Below are 13,559 nucleotides of genomic sequence, written 5' to 3' on the forward strand. Positions count from 1 at the left end.
CACTAGAGCATGATAGAAGAATTCAACTAAACTAAACATAAGTTTACTTGATATGGAGTTTCAATATGATTATTGGTCAAAGGAATCTACTTATAATGATTTATAGATTTTAAGTTATGCCAAAATTACTCAAATCCTCATATTTGAATTTGAATATTTGCAAAGTGATTCAAATATTTTGAACGGTGGTACTATTGGATGAAGTACTGTGAAGCAATGCTCATGCAATTGACATAGTGTGACAACACTTATCAGAGTAGCACAAGGTCACACATAGCATTGGACATGAACTAATGATATATTGAACTACTCAAGTAATTCATTTGAAAGTTTGAATAGTTCGAACAAAGTGGAAGGATTGAATGACATGAGGTTGTATAGGCATGAATGTTATCGGGATTTGGTTCGCGGAGCCTAATGTATAACAAGAGTCTAACACATGTGATGTGGGGTAGAGTATCTCCACCCTACTAAAGCCAGATAAACATCTAAGGACATGTCACACTTTACTCAAACAACTCAATTGTTATTTGAATAACATGAACAAGACAACCATGAGTAAGCTATGCATCATCTGTGAACATGATAAAGAAGTATAACTAGTCATGGACGATGGGTATAATCATAAGGATCATTATGGCTAAGGAACTATGTCGAAACCAGTTATAGGACTACACTTTTCGCGAAAAGTTATTAGAAGAAGTTTTCCGGATGGAAGAACTTTCTACACGGAAGTTGTAGAGAATTTCATTACAAGCGTATCGCCAAAAGAATCTCTCAGAAAAAGTTTGTAGGATTTATTTTACAGACGATGTTGCGGATTAAAGGGATACCGCGGAAATAAAGTGGGCGAAACTGCCACACAATATGTCTAACATGATCTACGTGATTTGCCGATTCCGACGGTATAGAGTTTGTCGAAATCCAACGTGTAGAACTTAAGATATGGATTTTACAAAACTAGACATAAGTGGTCACAGTTCTAATGGTGTACAAAAAGTTGTCCGAACAAGTTGCTTGGATGGACAAACTTTCTACATGAAAGTTGTAGAGGATCTAATTACAAGCCTAACGGAAGAACCACTATTCTAAACGGAAATGTAGATCTAAAGATATAAAATTGCAAAGTTGAGTAGGACAGTCTACGAAAAAAAGAACGGAAATAAAATTATTACCGGGTGAGGGTTGCGTCGAGTCGCGGCGTTTCTCAAAATGGCGTTATGGATGTTGCGTCGCGTGAAGCTGAGTCGTGAATAACAGTGTTGCGCGGGTGCTGTGCGCAGAGAGAGGAGAGGTGCCGGTGTGCGTGTTGGGGCTGCATCATGGGGGTATTTATAGGCTATAGGCTGGAGCAAAATTGCATCAAGTGTCGATGTGGGACTAAAAGGAAAAGGAAAACAGAGCAGGGGAGTGCAGCGCGCGTCGCGGGCGTGCGGCTGGGCTTGCGCGGGGAAGGCTGGGGGCGGGCTGGGCCGAGGCGAGGCGGTGGGGAGCTGGGCCGGGGAGCGAGCGGGGCCGGGTGGGCTACGGCCGTGCGGGGCTGACTGGGCCGTTCGGCCAGGTGGGCCGTTCGGCCTGGCCGTCCGACCTTTTTTTTTTACTGAAATTGTGAATACACTTTGGGGATTCAAATAAAATCGGAATAACGCAAATAAGGTACCGTTGGATTCGTCATGAAAAATTCTTCAATATGAGATTAAATTTGAAACAAAAATATATAAACTTTATAAAATCAAAATTTGACATACATGTCTATGTGGCTATAGTGCTTTTTTTAGGGTTTAATGTTTTTCTCAAAATAATAATTTCAAAAGTTTCAAAACCTCCGAACCAAAATAGATCATTGTAGAAAAATCTTTTGAAAACCAAAGTTTATGAAAACTCTATATTTTGCAAAAACCTTTTTAATATCCCTTTGCGAAATTAAAATGATCATTATATACATTTGGCATATATGTTTGGTTTTGAAAATACTTTAAAACCAAAAGTCTTTGAAAAAAACACTATTTTGAAATTAATTTGTAAATAACTTTAAAAAGTTTTAATTCTTTGTGAATTTTCAATCAATTTCAAACAATCAGCATTTAAATTATTTTAATTTTACATTCCAAAATTTAGAAAATTTCGGGATGTGACAAAAGACATATTGTAAACATTATAAGACTCTACACCGTCTTACTTGTTGTTCAAACTCTTTACTAGAAATTATCTAGACCTTAGAGAGACCAATTACGCAAACCAAATTTTAGCAAGCTCTATGTATTTCTTCATTAATAGGTGCAAAGTATATGATGCAAGAGCTTAAACATGAGCACAACAATTGCCAAGTATCAAATTATCCAAGACATTATAGCAATTACTACATGTAGCATTTCCCGATTCCAACCATATAATAATTTAACGAAGAAGATTCAACCTTCGCCATGAATACTATGAGTAAAGCCTAAGGACATATTTGTCCATATGCAACAGCGGAGCGTGTCTCTGTCCCACACAATGAATGCTAGGATCCATTTTATTCAAACAAAACAAAAACAAAAACAAACCGACGCTCCAAGCAAAGTGCATAAGATGTGATGGAATAAAAATATAGTTTCACTAGAGGAACCTGATAATGTTGTCGATGAAGAAGGGGATGCCTTGGGAATCCCCAAGCTTAGACTATTGAGACTTCTTGAAATATGCAGGGGTGAACCACCGGGGCATCCCCAAGCTTAGAGCTTTCACTCTCCTTGATCATACTGTATCATCTCCCTCTCTTGATCCTTGAAAACTTCCTCCACACCAAACTCAAAACAACTCATTAGAGGGTTAGTGCAAAATTAAAATTTACATGTTCATAGGTGACATGATCATTCTTAACACTTCTGGACATTGCACAAAGCTACTGAAAGTTAATGGAATCGAAAAATCCATCAAGCATAGCAAAACAGGCAATGCGAAATAAAAGGCAGAATCTGTCAAAACAAAACAGTTCGTAAAGACGAATTTTATTGAGGCACCATACTTGCTCAAATGAAAATGCTCATATTTAATGAAAGTTGCGTACATATCTGAGGATCACTCACGTAAATTGGCATAATTTTCTGAGTTACCTACATAAATTAGGCCCAGATTCGTGACAGCAAAGAAATCTGTTTCTGCGCAGTAATCCAAATCTAGTATGAACCTTACTATCAACGACTTTACTTGGCACAACAATGCACAAAACTAAGATAAGGAGAGGTTGCTACAGTAGTAACAACTTCCAAGACTCAAATATAAAATAAAAGTGCAGAAGTAAAAACATGGGTTGTCTCCCATAAGCGCTTTTCTTTAACGCCTTTCAGCTAGGCGCAGAAACTGTATATCAAGTATTATCAAGAGACGAAGCATCAACATCATAATTTGTTCTAATGATAGAATCAAAAGGTAACTTCATTCTCTTTCAAGGGAAGTGTTCCATACCTTTCTTGAGATGAAATTGATATCTAATATTACCTTCCTTCATATCAATGATAGCACCAACAGTTCGAAGAAAAGGTCTTCCCAATATAATGGGACAAGATGCATTGCATTCAATATCCAAGACAACAAAATCAACGGGGACAAGGTTATTGTTAACGGTAATGCGAACATTATCAACTCTCCCCAAAGGTTTCTTTGTAGAATTATCAGCAAGATTAACATCCAAATAACAATTTTTCAATGGTGGCAAGTCAAGCATATTATAGATTTTCTTAGGCATAACGGAAATACTTGCACCAAGATCACATAAAGCATTACAATCAAAGTCATTGACCTTCATCTTAATGATGGGCTCCCAACCATCCTCTAGCTTCCTAGGAATAGAAGCTTCGCGATTTAATTTCTCTTCTCTAGCTTTTATGAGAGCATTTGTAATATGTTTTGTGAAAGCCAAATTTATAGCACTAGCATTAGGACTCTTAGCAAGTTTTTGTAAGAACTTTATAACTTCAGAGATATGGCAATCATCAAAATCCAAACCATTATAATCTAAAGCAATGGGATCATTATCCCCAATGTTGGAAAAAAATTCAGCAAGCTTTTATCACAGCGAGTTTAAATAGCTTTAGCAGCTTTGTGCAGTTTTTCACGCTTTGCAATAGAAGTGGAAACATTGCCAACACCAATTCTTTTACCATTAATAGTAGGAGGTGCAGAAACATGTGGAGCATTAGCATTACTAGTGGTGGTAATAGTCCAAACTTTAGCTATATTGTCTTCTTTAGCATTTTCTTCTCTTTCCCACCTAGCACGCAATTCGGCCATCAATTTTATATTCTCATTAATTCTAACTTGGATGGCGTTTGCTGTAGTAACAATTTTATTATTATGATTTTCATTAGGCATAACTTTCGATTTCAAAAGATCAACATCAGCAGCAAGACTATCGACTTTAGAAGCAAGTATATCGATTTTCCCAAGCTTTTCTTCAACAGATTTGTTAAAAGCAGTTTGTGTACTAATAAATTCTTCAAGCATAGCTTCAAGTCCAGGGGGTGTGTTCCTATTATTGTTGTAAGAATTCCCATAAGAATTACCATAGCCGTTGCCATTATTATAAGGATATGGCCTACAGTTGTTACTAGAATTGTTCCGGTAAGCATTGTTGTTGAAATTATTATTTTTAATGAAGTTTACATCAACATGTTCTTCTTGAGCAACCAATGAAGCTAACGGAACATTATTAGGATCAACATTAGTCCTACCATTCACAAGAATAGACATAATAGCATCAATCTTATCACTCAAGGAAGAGGTTTCTTCGACAGAATTTACCTTCTTACCTTGTGGAGCTCTTTCCGTGTGACATTCAGAGTAATTAATCATCATATTATCAAGAAGCTTTGTTGCTTCGCCAAGAGTGATGGACATAAAGGTACCTCCAGCAGCTGAATCCAATAGGTTCCGTGAAGAAAAATTCAATCCTGCAAAAAAGGTTTGGATGATCATCCAAGTAGTCAGTCCATGGGTTGGGCAATTTTTAACCAAAGATTTCATTCTTTCCCATGCTTGTGCAACATGCTCATTATCCAATTGTTTAAAATTCATTATGCTACTCCTCAAAGATATAATTTTAGCAGGGGGATAATATCTACAATAAAAGCATCCTTGCATTTAGTCCATGAATCAATACTATTCTTAGGCAGAGATAGCAACCAATCTTTAGCTCTTCCTCTTAATGAGAAAGGAAACAGTTTTAATTTTATAATGTCACCATCTACATCCTTATACTTTTGCATTTCACATAATTCAACAAAATTATTAAGATGGGCAGCAGTATCATCAGAACTAACACCAGAAAACTGCTCTCGCATAACAAGATTCAGTAAAGCAGGTTTAATTTCAAAGAATTCCTACTGTAGTAAAGGTGTGGAGCAATAGGTGTGCATAAGAAATAATTATTATTTGTGGTTGTGAAGTCACACAACTTAGTATTTTCAGGAGTACCCATTTTAGCAATAGTAAATAAATCAAACTAGATAAAGTAAATGCAAGTAACTAATTTTTTTGTGTTTTTGATATAGCAAACAAGATAACAAATAAAGTAAAACTAGCAACTAATTTTTTTGTATTTTGATTTAATGCAGCAAACAAAGTAGTAAATAAAATAAAGCAAGACAAAAACAAAGTAAAGAGATTGGATGTGGAGACTCCCCTTGCAGCGTGTCTTGATCTCCCCGGCAACGGCGCCTTAAAATGTCTTGATACGCGTACAGCACGCGACCGTTGGGAACCCCAAGAGGAAGGTGTGATGCGTACAGCGGCAAGTTTTCCCTCAATAAGAAACCAAGGTTTATCGAACCAGTAGGAGCCAAGAAGCACGTTGAAGGTTGATGGCGGCGAGATGTAGTGCGGCGCAACACCAGAGATTCCGGCGCCAACGTGGAACCTGCACAACACAACCAAAGTACTTTGTCCCAACGTAACAGTGAGGTTGTCAATCTCACCGGCTTTCTGTAACAAAGGATTAGATGTATAGTGTGGATGATGATTGTTTGCAGAAAATAGTAGAACAAGTATTGCAGTAGATTGTATTCGATTAAAAGAATGGACCGAGGTCCACAGTTCACTAGAGGTGTCTCTCCCATAAGATAAATAGCATGTTGGGTGAACAAATGACAGTTGGGCAATTGACAAATAAAGAGGGCATGACCATGCACATACATGATATGATGAGTATTGTGAGATTTAATTGGGCATTACGACAAAGTACATAGACCGCTATCCAGCATGCATCTATGCCTAAAAAGTCCACCTTCAGGTTATCATCCGAACCCCTTCCAGTATTAAGTTGCAAACAACAGACAATTTAATTAAGTATGGTGAGTAATGTAATCAACAACTACATCCTTAGACATAGCATCGATGTTTTATCCCTAGTGGCAACAAAGACATCCACAACCTTAGAACTTTCTCACATCGTCCTGCATTTAATGGAGGCATGAACCCACTATCGAGCATAAATACTCCCTCTTGGAGTTACTAGCAAAAACTTGGCCAGAGCCTCTACTAATAACGGAGAGCATGCAAGATCATAAACAACACATAGGTAATAGATTGATAATCAACATAGCATAGTATTCTCTATCCATCGGATCCCAACAAACACAACATATAGCATTACAGATAGATGATCTTGATCATGTTAGGCAGCTCACAAGACCCGACAATGAAGCACAATTAGGAGAAGACGACCATCTAGCTACTGATATGGACCCATAGTCCAGGGGTGAACTACTCACTCATCACTCCGGAGGCGACCATGGCGGTGAAGAGTCCTCCGAGAGATGATTCCCCTCTCCGGCAGGGTGCCGGAGGCGATCTCCTGAATCCCCCGAGATGGGATTGGCGGCGGCGGCGTCTCTGGAAGGTTTTCCGTATCGTGGCTCTCGGTACTGGGGGTTTCGCGACGAAGGCTTTAAGTAGGCGGAGGAGATAGGTCAGGGGGCGTCACGGGGGCCCCACACGCTAGGGCCGTGCGGGCCCCCCTGGGCCGCGCCGCCCTAGTGTGGCGGCGCCCCGTGGCCCCACTTCGTCTCTCCCTCGGTCTTCTGGAAGCTTCGTGTGAAAATAGGCCCCTGGGCGTTGATTTCGTCTAATTCCGAGAATATTTCCTTACTAGGATTTCTGAAACCAAAAACAGCAGAAAACAGTAACTGGCTCTTCGGCATCTCGTTAATAGGTTAGTGCCGGAAAATGCATAAATATGACATAAAGTATGCATAAAACATGTAGATATCATCAATAATGTGGCATGGAACATAAGAAATTATCGATACGTCGGAGACGTATCACTCTCCCGTGAGCTAAACATGGTAAAGCACCAGAAGGCCAGGGTGTTATATCTTTACAAATGTAAACTAGATTATTGACTCTAGTGCAAGTGGGAGACTGTTGGAGATATTCCGAAGAGGCAATAATAAAATGGTTATTATAATATATCTTTGTGTTTATGATAAATGTTTGCATACCATGCTATAATTGTATTAACCGAAACATTGATACATGTGTGTTATGTAAACAACAAGGAGTCCCTAGTAAGTCTCTTGTATAACTAGCTTGTTGATTAATAGATGATCATGGTTTCGTGATCATGAACATTGGATGTTATTAATAACAAGTTTATGTCATTAGATGAATGATATAATGGACACACACCCAAATAAGCGTAGCATAAGATCACATCATTAAGTTCAACTTGCTATAAGATTTCATATATATAGTAACCTAGTCCTTCGACCATGAGATCATGTAAATCACTTATACCGGAAGGGTACTTTGATTACATCAAACGCCACTGCGTAAATGAGTGGTTATAAAGATGAGATTAAGTATTCGGAAAGTATGAGTTGAGGCATATGGATCAAGAGTGGGATATACTCTGGGCCCTCTCGGTGGAATGACATCTAATTTGCTTGCAAGCATGTGACAAGGTCACAAGAGATGACATACCACGGTACGAGTAAAGAGTACTTGTCGGTAACGAGGTTGAACTAGGTATGGAGATACCGATGATCGAACCTCGGATAAGTAAAGTATCGCGCGACAAAGGGAATTGGTATCGTATGTTAATGTTTCTTTCGATCACGAAGTCATCATTGAATATGTGGGAGCTATTATGGATCTCCAGGTCCCGCTATTAGTTATTGATCGGAGAAGAGTCTCGATCATGTCCGCATAGTTCTCGAACCGTAGGGTGACAAACTTAAGGTTTGATGCCGTTTTAAGTAGATATGGAATATGGAATGGAGCTCGAATGTTGTTCGGAGTCTCGGATGGGATCCAAGACATCACGACGAGGTTCGGAATGGTCCGGAGAATAAGATTCATATATGGGAAGTCATTTTTTGGGGTTCAGAAAAAGTCTGGTGTTTTGACCGGAGCTTCTAGAAGGCTTTGGAAGGACTGGAATAGTCCAGAATATTATGGAAGGTTCCGGAAGTGTCCGGAACGACCCGGGCTTTCTAAGGAAGTCCGAAGGGTTCCAAAATAGGTGCAACCACGTTGCCTTAAGGGAAAAGGAGTCTTTCCTTAATGCAATTTCGGAATTGGCAAAAGAGTCCGAGTAGGAGTAGGTTTTCGGAACCAGAAACCTGTCGGAACTCAGTCAAACTTGGGGGCAGGTTTTTGGTCGACCCAAGGGGCTTGGCCACCTATTTAAAGGGACCAAGGGGCACCCCAAGTCGCAGCCCAAGCTCCCTCTCCCAAACCCTAGCCTCTCCCCTCCCCCTTCTTCTCCCGCGGTGCTTACGGCGAAGCCATGCCGGAGATCTCCACCACTACCGCCACCATGCCGTCAGGCTGGCGGAATTCAAAGGAGGATCTACTACATCCGCTGCCCGCTGGAACGGGGAGAAGGTCCGAAGTGTTCAAGAACATCGATCACTGATCGGTGGATATCAACAAGGATCTGACTTACCGCGAAGTGCCGATTCGCATCCTGGAAGAAGCTTATCGAACCACCCGCACCCGAAGCATCAAGTTTCTGAAAATCCAATGGAGCAATCATACCGAGGATGAAGCCACATGGGAACGCGAAGACTTCATGAAGAAGGAGTACCCAGATATCTTTAGTACCTAACTTTCTTTTCGATCTCGGGACGAGATCTTTTGTAAGGGGGAAGGGTTTGTAACACCCCAAATTTCAATAAAAAGAAAGTTAGAGAATTCCAGAAAGCAAAATTTCAAACCAACAAAAACTTTTCTTTTTGCATATAGTACCATGCATAGGACTTGTGCATTTGAGTGATATGCCATGATGATTGTTATTACTTGTATTTGATATGCTCTAAAACCCTAGTGTGATCATATGAAGATCACCAACCAAATAAATCAAAGAGGGAGAAAATCCATTAAATGGAAAACCCTAAAAACCCTCACATATGCCCTATGGCATTTTTATAAATTTTGACCCTAGACCTATTTGGTCTTCACCATTAGTTGAGTAATGTTATTAAACACTTACTACAACTTTTGGAATCAAAGTTTCACAATTCAAATGAAATCCAAACACAAACCCAACTCACATATGATAATGGTCAATTTTGACAATTCTAGTCTGATCACCACTTTGAGCCCTTGCCATTCAATTTTCTCAAACCAACTCTTGCTAACTCTTTGCACCATGTCAAAGTCAACATCAAGGTGAACAACTTTGGTGAAGATCATCTTGTCAAATTCATCTTTGATCATGAGCAAGGCTCATCCAAAGTTCCAACTTTTTCACATATGTAACCTTCTACACTTAGCCATTTTGGCCAATTCTTGAATTCTAATTTTTCCACCACCACCTCAAAACCTCTCTGGTCATTTACAACTTATATCAACACTCACATTTCAAAAACTTTCACCATTTGAATTATTTCAAATTTGGTTATTTTTGTATTTTACAAATTCGGGCACTATTTGCAATAGTTGCAAATAGTGAATCTACCTAACCTAAACTACCCTAACCTATCCCATTGTGCTCCCTGGTCCCCTTAAACCTTAAGTGGAGCATAGTGAGGCTAAGAGAGAGAGAGCAAGCTAGGGCATGGCCATGCCGGCCATGTCCCCGAGCTCGTCGACCTCCCCTCTCTCCCCTTGCTCCTCTGCCAGGACCACCTCACCACCGTGCGCCACCGCGTCCCCTAGTACGCCCTAGCACCGCCATGGTCGAAGGAACGGCGACCACACGCCGGACGACGCGCGCCAGCACCCGCCCTGGACGCCGCTCACGTCGCACGCATGCACGACGCGGACACGCCCAGTACACGCGCCGCGCCGCCAACCTGCACTCGCCCTGGGCCAGCTCTCAACGCCTTGAGCACGCACTCGACACCTGGACGCCGCCAGACAACCGCCAGACCGCGACCCGTGCCCACCGCCGCCGGAGAAGGAGACCCTGCTCCGCCGCGGGCGCGCCAGACACGGAGGCAATGCGAGCGATTCCGACGCTCCCCGACCATGCTGTCGCTGCCAGTAGCACCGCCTGGACCCGTAGAGCATCGCTATAGCCTCGCCTAGCTCGACTAGCCGCCGGAGACGCCGCGCCCATGTCGACCACCTCACTGCCCCGCAACCCTCATGCGATTCTATAAATAGGAGGTTCCCTGGACCAAACCAACCACACCAGCTCACTCCCCACCTCTCACTGCTTCGCCACCACCACTCCACTCACTCGATCATCGCCGGAGCTGCTCCAATTTGGAGATCGGAGCCACCAGTACCTGGTGGACGCCGCCGTCGATTGGAGCCACCCCAGGACGAGCCACTGCTACCAGTCGACTCGCCGTCGTCCACAACGTCATCGCGCACCTTGCCAACCCTAGCTGGAGCCACGGTGAGCTCTCCGACCCCCTACCTGAGCCGCCGGTGAACTCCCCTCTCGCCGGCGGGACGATGAACCACAGCCGTTTGATCGCGTTCTAATCCAACACCTCAGACTCGCCCATACCGCTTCGGCGTTTAACACTCGCTGACAGGCGGGACCCTCTGTCAGGCAGCCCGCGCGGCACTGGACCATGGCTGGGCTGGCTTTGGGCCGTTTTCAAATCATTTAGCCCAACTAGCTTTCCCGCCGGCCTGTTAAATTCAAATCCCGTTTAAATTTTACAAATGAATTTCAATACTGCTGTCACTTTGAAATTCAATAGAATCAAATTGGCTAAACCAAATTGGATGAACTTTATATGGTTAGAAAGCTAGAAAAATTATCTAGCCAATGCCACTGGCCTCATGGCCAGATTCTTTGTAGAATAAATGTGATAAAAATAACAAGACAGGGACTTTTCCCTATTCAAATAATTCTTAAAAATCAACCAAAATAGATATTAAGTTAGTTCCAACTCTAATAGCTCACATTTGACTTACACTAATTGTTTCTGCAATAAAATGGTGTGGTCACTTTGCATGATCATGCCCTAGTTTAATTAATGGATCATTTGGCTAGTTTAACTAGTTGATATTGTCCAAAACTATTAAAGTAAAGTATGTGAAGTCTTATACTTCACTTAAACTTGTCTCACATTAGTTCATGGGATGTTTGGACCCCTGGTCCCAAACTCTCTTATATGAATTACTTGAGATTTAAATCAAATATAGTGTTATTTAAATAGTATGAGGTGATCTACCTCATTTAAATCATTTTCACAAATGATGATGATGAAAATTTGACCCAGGTCAATATGAGTTCATACATGATTGTTTGGGAAATTAAATCTTAAGAAGATTTCAATGAGAGGAAATTATTCCTCAAAAACCCTATGGAAACTATCATTTACATATGAAATGCAAAGAAGTGAATTCTTTTCAAACAACACCACCCATGCACCTAAGTAGATTATTTTGTGTGCATAGAATAGTTTGTGTGTTTATATGTGATGTATGGAATAGCCATTGAATTAGTGAGTAATTATACTCGTATTCAAATTTAGATGGTAGCACCGGAGAGTACGCCGAAGAAGAAGGTTGCTACCAAGAAGAGGAGGAGGAACAGTTTGAGAACTACCAAGGCAAGCTAATATTCTTGCAAAGTGCAAAGCCCCTTGGGGCAAGGCACCATGATTCTTATCTTTTCTTACATGAACCTATCCCAAGTTTTTACTTTACAAGCTTTACTTGTTTTCCAAATGAGTTACTTTTATAGTTAACTTTGGTCAAAGTACAAGTTGGTTACTAGAGTAGTGAAGTTAGTCTCTTCCAAGCAAAGCAAGGTAGCACCCCTCATGATTTAGAGCTAGTGCTAATGAAATAAAACTTGACTACTCTAGATGGGAACAATGTGAATTTGAAATGGATTTGAAACCTTGGAATGAAGATGCATTCCATTGAATGATTTTTGAAGGTGAATGTGAACAAGAGAAGATGGTGATTTTTGATAAACAATGATGTTGGTTTGAATGCGATACCTTTCCAATTATTACGTACCCCCACAATACCTGATTATGGGTAGGGCTTAACTAGAAGTTTATGCGTCTTAGTATGGGTTCCCTCTGAACACACGTCATAGGGTTTACGCTTGAGGCTGCCTCCGTTGTTGAGAAATGATGTGAAATTGAGGTGAATTGTACGGCCAAGCCCTGTGCAGTTCCCAGGTTGACAGTTGGTCTTCACTGGGAGGCCAAGCTCATGGGGAGAGGTGCTCATACTAGGATTTGTAAGTGAAAGGTTATGGTTGATGATCCGCGTACTGTGTTACGATGATTCGGGGTAATCCCGACGGATGAAATCAAATGTTGTGGCACAAGTGTGCAACCTCTGCAGAGTGTAAATCTATTTGAATAGCCGCGTCCACGGTTACGCACGGTTGGAAAGGCCATACAGTTTCCGATGTCATATTTTTGAAAATGATGTTGAAAAGTGATGGTGAATTGACTTGTGGTGAATTGAATTGAAATCACCACTTGAATGGTGGGAATGACACTAATGTTCCCACTTGAGTTAGTTAGCACTTGAATAAGCTTTTCTCAAACTTTGTGAACTAAAACTAGCTTTCTGCAAATAAACTAGAGCTTAGCAAACCATACTAGAATGTCTAGCACTTACTTTAGTATTAGTTTGCGAGTACTTAAAGTACTCACGGCTTTGTCCCTGGCTATTCAAATGGCCAGAGTATGAAGAGGAACAAGGAGATGACCAGCAGGACGCCTACGACAACTAAGCGCCTTCCGACGTCAAGCGTTGGCCTGTGGACTAGAGAGTCCTTGTATCTTACGCTTCCGCTATGTTGAACTATGAACTTGTGTTTGTTTGTTGATCAATAGATCAACTATTCGTGTAATATGGATCATGTGATTCCAAATTTCTAAGACTTATGGTTTGTAATGAATGATGACTGTGATACTTAACTATTATGCCTCGCAACAACAATATTCCTGGGATTGCGATGTATGACATAATAGGCATTCGGACTTAAAAATCCGGGTGTTGACAAGTTGGTATCAGAGCCATTGTTTGACCTTAGAAGACCTTAGTTAGAATGGGCGTTCTGAAAAACTTAACTTTGAAATCAAAGGAAAGAAATATTTGTGAAAAGTTCCTACACTCTTGTCTTTGAGACTTTGCCAAAATTG

The sequence above is a fragment of the Lolium perenne genome, chromosome 1 (assembly GCF_019359855.2).
Source record: "Lolium perenne isolate Kyuss_39 chromosome 1, Kyuss_2.0, whole genome shotgun sequence".
Taxonomy (NCBI): Eukaryota; Viridiplantae; Streptophyta; class Magnoliopsida; order Poales; family Poaceae; genus Lolium; species Lolium perenne.